Genomic DNA, 8,068 nt, shown 5'->3' on the forward strand with positions numbered 1-8,068 from the left:
TGTACATTTCAAATTGTCAAGCTCCAGGCTATGCCAGCTTAAAGAAAACTTACTGTTGTAAGGTTTTGAAGTTTACATGTACACGACGAACACGTGTCAAATGTTATGAATTGTTACAATATTTCAGCCTCAAATAAGAACTTTTGAATTCTTTAGTGATTTTTAAGAAATTTTAGTTTTCTCCCATAACTGCAGGAAATGCACACTTGCACGCAAAAAATGTGCGGTAAAAACTACTATTTTAGGGGGGTTAACTTAAGCGCTCGCACCGGCAATTTTCAGCAGACCAGAAATACGCTTGATTTTACCATGTCTGTAGTCGAAATCAGATTGTTGTAAATTATTTCTGTCAAATGTACCAGTAATGTGGTGTGATGTACCGTAAACATAGTAAATTGGTCTGAAATTCCATGGTAGTTTCAAAGAATGGGCGTAGTCAGCTAAAATAGTAATTTTTACCACAGATTGTTTTTCCCGTGTGGTACCCTACTTACTCAATGCCTACACACTTAAACGGATTCGCCGAGAACCGAACAGCTGATATCTCAGTAATAATTTGACGATTCTCGGTAAAACTTTTACTTTTACGTTCGCCGAGATCTCGGCAAAAAAATTGGATTGCTGAAATCCTCGGTAAAATAGTACCGATATTCGGCATTGAAAATTACCAAATTCTCAGCTGTTGGGTTCTCGGCGAAACTTTTTACTGAGGTCGGTGAAATAATTAAAGTGTGTACTTTTGTCGAATGTTGATGTGTTCGTCGTGTGCATGTAAATTCCAAACCTCACAACAGTAAAAAATCCTTAGCCTGGTATAGCCTAGTCTTGACAACTCTAAATGTGCAATGACCCCGTGGTTTATGGGCAATCCCAACAAGATTTTTTGCAAAATTTTTGGTGATTAATTTCTTAGATCCCAGACAAGAATTTTTATTGAGCTCTCAAACCTTCTCTTTTTCTGCGCTTGACAATGAGGAATAGTGTTTTTAACATCCGAATCTCGGTACTTACTTTACCACAATGTCGACGAACGCAATTTTACCGAGATCTCAGGCAAATGTAATCGAAACTCAGTAAACATTTACCAAGATTATTGATAACAGTTTACCGAGAGTCGCGCAAAAAATATTTCGAAGTATCAGCTCTCAAATAGGGTCCTAAAGCCCTGTCCCGATTTTAGTGCCAAACGCTTAAGTTTAGGTCAAAAAACACATGTTTACTCCAATTTTCTAATGTTTTTTCGTTGGTTTAAGTCCAAAAAACTTTTTTTTTAGATTTTGTCACACCCTTGGCATAAACTCAAATTTTGGGTGCATTTTGTTTTCCGTGTCCCTTCCGAAATGTCAGATAGGAACAACCCCTGTGTTAAAAATAAAACCCCTGTGGTGTTTTTGTCGACTAAGCGAACGTCAAACCATGATCTTAAGTTATTTATTATTTATTATAGAGGTTTTAACTGGTGTCATTCGCCTCTGTTGATCTTAAGTGTCAAGGTTCATTTATGGACCCAATTTTCAAATTTAGAGTTTAAATATGATATAGCCGTTATTTGAGCGGGAAAAAATGCTAAAGTAGTTGAAGTAACATGTCCTTTGGGGTTGTCAAATAAAAACAAGATTTTATTAAAAAATTTAGGACCCAATTCTCGGCAATCCGTTTCCTATGTCGGCATCCACATTTAAACGTGTATTGTGCATTCGTCGGTAAATACTGCATTGAAATGCAAATTTGAACAGGGATTAATAGATTACTTACATCAGATTTAACGGGTAGTCCGATTTTTTTTTTCAATTTGTATGCTGCGGCCTCATACCATACTGAATCATAAATCATGCTCGCGTCTAGAAAAACCATTCCAGTAGATTTAGATTTACAGTTCACTCATCCAACATAACGTTTCTGTTCTATTCCAGCCAAAACCTCATAGCGGTTCTTGACCCTAATCATATCGAAAAGGATTCATTGTAAGTTTCACTGTTGAAATCAATAGACATTGAACCGACCATAACCATAACAATTACTCACGTTACAGCGCCGTTTTCTCCAAAATCATGGACAAGATTGCATCCTTCTATCGCATCACAGATCTGGTTCCAACGGCCACCGGTTACTTTCCTGTGGTGACGTCTGCCTCCCCATCAAGCCCCGATCCGGCGGCTTCGAGTAGGCCAAATCGCAAGCCCGACATCGAAGTGGTGGAACAACTTAACTACATCAAAGACCGAATCCTCATCAAGGAGGATCTACACCTTCACAACCACCTGCTGAAGCTGGACATTCCGTTGGCGCTTTTCGGCCATCCGTTGGCTTCGGCTGCTGTTCGGAAGAGAATTCGCTCTCCAGGACCTGCTGCTGCTGTGGGACGCCATCTTCGGCGATAGCGAAGAGTTAAGCTTGATCAATTTTATCGTCGTTGCAATGTTAATTAGGATTAGAGATAAGTGTAGGTAGTTTGGATTATTCTGAAAAATTCTGAGTTAATATTTGAGACTTTTTTACAGTAATTTACAGTGATTATACAACTTGCCTGACATACTTAATGCGCTATCCGACGAATGCCGACGTATCCCTGATCATTCGGCACGCCTTGCACATGAAATCTCCCAAGGTATGCTCTTGAAACAATTCCCTTTTTCCAAAGATGCTATTGATTCATTTACCCATTGGCAGATTACGAGCGACCACCAGGAGCGATGGTCTACGTCTCGTCCGCCACCGGCGAAAAAAACCTCTCCAGCAACCTGTGATGCGTTCCAAGAACATTGAAATGGATTATCTGAAATACTCGACATTGCCGCACGTGCAGAAACGACATCTGGCGCCATTCCGAACACCACATTAGTCGGACCAATGACCGGATACGGACATCATCCGCTTCCTCGTGATGCTGGGTCCAGTTCAGCCAGATCCTTAACAGCCATGGAACTGAGGGAGAAGGCAGCGTTGGCAGCTAAGAAAGCAGCGGCCGCATCCAACCAGGGGGACGTTCTCAAAGATTCCAACGTCAGTGACGGATCTTTAGAAAATGTAAGTTTCGAACAAACTTCGAAAAATCGTGTACCTAATCCATGTTCTATTTCAGGACCCCGAGCTTTTAAAACTTGAACTCCAAGAGGCCTACAATATCATGTCCGTCAGTCGGAAGAAACTCTTACAGTATCTCCAGGTGCTCCGAAGGCACACCCAACCCGGTAACCCTACCGGACGAGTGCAGCAGACCCTCGAGTGGTATCGAGGAGATATGTTCTCTGCTGAAGCCTCGCTACGATACAGTCTTTCGGGCGCCGGCTCCAATCGACACCGCCACGGAAAGCCAACGAAGACCGATTCCAGCTGAACCGTTTGGCGACGGCACCGCTGACCGCTCAACGGGTGCAAACGCCTCCAACCAGCCTGAACTTGCAACGTTCGTACAACTACGATCTAGACTGCAGGCGAAACAGTTGCAGCTAGCGTATCGCAGTACGAGATACCCGAAGGATCGCTACAGCGGAATCGCAACGAAGAAGCTTGCCAACCGCAAGGAGGTAGAGATGCACGTTTTCCGAGCAGCGAATTTACCGACCGCACTCGACGCCATCGACGACAAGGAATTTCCTTCCCGCTAATCCCCTTCAGGACTGGGCGTCGCAGCTCCGAATGACGATAGCAGGAATAATGAACATAGATTGCCTACACGAGTATTACCGCTGTTAACACTATAATATCTAACGTCGACGTCAACGACTAGCAAGGAGGGAGATAGTCCTTCTACGAATACAATAATTTATACACATTGAGTAGTGATGGCACGTTCTTTACGCTATCGATATTACCTGTTTAGCCACGCGAACAAGTTTCAAATCTATGAATAAATAAAATACAGTTTATGGTTTAGGTTGATAATAAAAAAAATGTTTTTCATTTTCTGAAGAGTTTAGAGAGTAAAATCTGAAAATGATAATGATTTCAATATCTTTCTGTAATTAAAGTAAAGAGCGTATTTTTTTCTTTTCGGTTGTGTCTATTGATTTCACCATAGAATTTTTCGGTAATATTTTTAGTAAGATTCTTACAGGAATTCCTCCATGAGTTTTTTCAGGAATTGGTTCAGGTTCCAGAGATTCCAAGTATTTTTCAAGCAATTTGTGTGTATGTGTGTGATCCATCTAACCCGCACCACAGAGAACAGACGATCATCTTTTCTCGTCAGCGTGTGTAAATCATTGTACTGGTCATTTCAAAGTATGTCGTTATGCTCCTGTTACGCGGCGCTGTCGTCAAATTGAGAACGCTACAAATTTGCCGCTTTTTATACTTAGGCGCTAGTGTCGATAACAAAAATTGCCACTTGTCGCTAGCGTTGATTTGTGTGCTAATGCATTTTGATGTTCACTAGTGACATCGTGTTGTCGAAACGAGTTTGTATGTCGGGCTGTCTGCATTGGCGGCGCTGATGTTTGCTTCGAACCTTTACACATGGTTCAGATGAAATTTTGTTCAAGCCTCCATGTCTGTTCTCTGTGCCCGCACTCTCCGACAGTGGTATTATAGAAAAAAGTTTTCTGCAAAAATCTAGTACATTTTTGCAAAAAGCTTCAGTCCGGGAGTTAGAAGGTGATAGCACTATTGCAGATCCGGTGACCCATTTCAGAATGGCTGGAGAGACACGTCCATTCAGAAGTGACTTTCACTAACAACAAGCCCCGCATGTATGCATTACCGTTATCAAATGGATAATGATAATACAAACACACTTCCTGTTTCAAAGATTTTTACTTTTTTTTTTGTTTATAGAGACTTTACCCAGAAGGGGCATTCGTCTCTTAATTAAAAAGATTTTTACTTTGAAACTGGCGCGTATTTAATGTTTAGGTACAAATAAATATGTAATCAGAACAATCTCACCAAAATCCATCCGAGGCGGCGTTGTTATCTAATCCAATCAGCAATCCATTCCCTTCTTCTTATTCTTCTCATATGGGTGGCATCCAATTGCTTCTCCATATGACGCATACCATTTGTGCCATTTGTCATTGCTAGACCACATTGCGTGCATGTTTTATAACTATTATTCTTACTTTAAAATCTTTTATGTAACGTAACCACTTAGCATATTCACAAACACATTTTTGTTATACTCTCGGAACCATTCGTCCGGGGGTGTCGTAGTAGCGTCGGCCGGAAAACAAGCGCAGCCTCAAGAAAAAAAATCACGTGGGCGCACAAATCTCATCAAAAGCAATTAGAACCAGCCAAAGAATATTACACTAAACGCGTCTGAAAAGTTTATTCATTGTTTAATATCGAAGTTTTTCCAATTTTCATTTCCGAATTGTGATCCGGATGGCGTAGCACCAGCCAACTCACCGGCAACATCGCGGAAACGAGAGCACGAAAAATAGCGTGGAGCAAAACAAAACACGACCGTTCGCGGGCAAAGCCTACTGCGATCTCTCTCCAAGTATTTCTCAAGCAATTTGTCATTATATTCCTTCAGAGACTACCGTAATTTCGGGTGAAATTGATCATTTTTCACGGTTTATCTAGTCTGTTTTCTATAATTTTAACAATGCAAAACAACTAAATGCAGGAAAACAAGTACGAAGGTGAGCCTCATCGACTTATGTACCGAAATTTTCTAACAAATGTCATTTTAGTGTTAACAAATACCTCTAAAATAAAAAATCAGAGGATCTCATTTCGGGGAGAAATTGATCACTTGTCAATGCCATTATTGTTAGTTTCCAAAACATCTCTATATGATAAATTTGAGCTCCCTGAATCCGAATATGCTTGCAAAATTCTTAACATTTCAATATTTATATAAATAACGAATAGTTAAATTTCAAGAATTACGCGGTAAACGCCTAAATGTATGCAATTTCCTAAGGAATTCAATGATATCTAACAGAAATTCAATTATTTCAACCATATGGGCTAATTGGTACGAGTTTTGGTGATGAAATCTGGTTTGGGGTTATATCTCAAGCATCCTCACAAACTTTCAGGTTTATACCATGTTCTAATCCTTGCTTATAAATAGAAGTTCATAGGTGTTTGTCAATACTGCACCGTGCATGATTTTGAAATTTTACGTTATTTTCATAGTAATAAACATTCTTTAACGCAAAAAACTTCACAACACACAATTCGACAATAGTTACGACAAGCAACGTTCATTTAGTGCAGCTTACATTGATATTTGTGCTCCATTACGAATAAATAAAACCGTGTAATACGATGATCAATTTCACCCTTCTGATCAATTACACCCGATTTTACGGTACTCAAGAAATTCTTCTGAAGACTCCTCCAGAAAAATATCTACAGGGATTCTTGCAGAGATGTCTCCAAAGATTTCTCCAGGGGTTACACTAGGACCACAGAGAACAGACGTTCATCTTTTCTCGTCAGCGTGTGTAAATCATTGTACTGGTCATTTCAAAGTATGTCGTTATGCTCCTGTTACGCGGCGCTGTCGTCAAATTGAGAACGCTACAAATTTGCCGCTTTTTATACTTAGGCGCTAGTGTCGATAACAAAAATTGCCACTTGTCGCTAGCGTTGATTTGTGTGCTAATGCATTTTGATGTTCACTAGTGACATCGTGTTGTCGAAACGAGTTTGTATGTCGGGCTGTCTGCATTGGCGGCGCTGATGTTTGCTTCGAACCTTTACACATGGTTCAGATGAAATTTTGTTCAAGCCTCCATGTCTGTTCTCTGTGCTAGGACAACTTTTTTAAGATTATTCCAGATATCGTGGGCTTCGTGGCCTTGCGGTTTGCGGCGTCAGTCGTCTGGGCCAGAGTATATGAATGAAGATTTGCGCGAAGAGTGAAACCAAGTCTACCTATCGAACTGTCAAACCGTCTACCTATCGAGCAGATCAGCAAAACAGATAAGGGCTGTTTTCGAAGACGAAAAAGAACAATCATTCAAAGAAGTCTCTTCGCGCAACTCTCTATAGACTCTGGTTTGGGCATATGGTGCCACGGAGTGTGAGTTCGATTCCCGCTCCAGTCGGTGAAAACTTTTCGTCGAACGAAAAATTCATCACTGGGCTGCTGGGTGTTTCGTGTTGTCCGTTGCCTAATGTTAGTGATCGTTCAGTCAGTGCAGCCTATGTACTGAAGACGGTGGAAAATTGTCTTTTTTTTTAATTCCTTCGAGGCTACTTTCAGGGTATTCCCCATTTAGTCCTCTCAAAATTTCTCCAGGATTTATTCCGGAGATTCGTTCAGTGAATCTCCACGGATTGCTCCAGAGATTTTATCAGTAATTCCTGCAGGGACCCAGCCAGGATTTTTTTCTGGGTTTTACAAGTAATTACATTACGTATTCCTAAAGTCCACCAGCAAATCTCCTAGAGATAGTTTTAGCAAAATTGTTAAAGCAATTACCCAAAGGATTATTCCAAGTTCCTTATATAGAAGTTTATCTAGAGAACTGTTCTGAGCCATAAAAAAATATATCTGGGGATGTTTTTAAAAATTCCTCTAGAAATTCCTTCAAAAGGGCTTTTGGAGAAATCCGTAGATGAATTCATAGAAAAATACTTAGAGGGATTCCAAGAGCAATCGCTAGAGGACCTATTAAAACAATAGAAATCCCTGTAGGATTTTATGGAGGAATCCCTAAAGGAAATTCGTGGAGAAATCTCCACAGCTAATTCAGATTACCGACCCCAGTAAAATTTTACTGGGTTTTGGAACTATGGTTTTTTCGGTAATTTTTACGATTACCGAAAAAAACCCAGTAAACCAAAATATGTTTTGATTGATAGAAATTACTGACTTAGTCAGTAAAATTGTAGAGCGTTTTTACTGGCTATCCAGTTTCCCATTCCCAAATCAATACAAATTAAAACCCAATCGACATGAACATGGACATCGACATGCATTTTTCGCGCGAATAAACATCTACGGTATGGAAACCAACCGAATTTACCAACGTAAGCAGTTTTTTTTTTTTTTTTTTAAACATTTTGTTAACAACATATTACATTTCATTTGCCGTAGCCAGTTCAGTTTTTTTACAGGTGAGTTGATTTCACCTGCTTATAAGAGAAAAAAAAAAAACGTTTT

At 40.0% G+C, this 8,068-nt stretch overlaps 1 pseudogene; it reads left to right on the top strand.

Annotated features, from left to right (window-relative positions):
• Positions 1-1,588: 1,588 nt before the first annotated feature.
• On the top strand, positions 1,589-3,608 carry LOC110680796 (annotated as a pseudogene).
• The last annotated feature ends 4,460 nt before the right edge of the window (positions 3,609-8,068 follow it).

Source organism: Aedes aegypti, unplaced genomic scaffold (genome assembly GCF_002204515.2).
Source record: "Aedes aegypti strain LVP_AGWG unplaced genomic scaffold, AaegL5.0 Primary Assembly AGWG_AaegL5_hic_scaff_1867_PBJ_arrow, whole genome shotgun sequence".
NCBI lineage: Eukaryota > Metazoa > Arthropoda > Insecta > Diptera > Culicidae > Aedes > Aedes aegypti.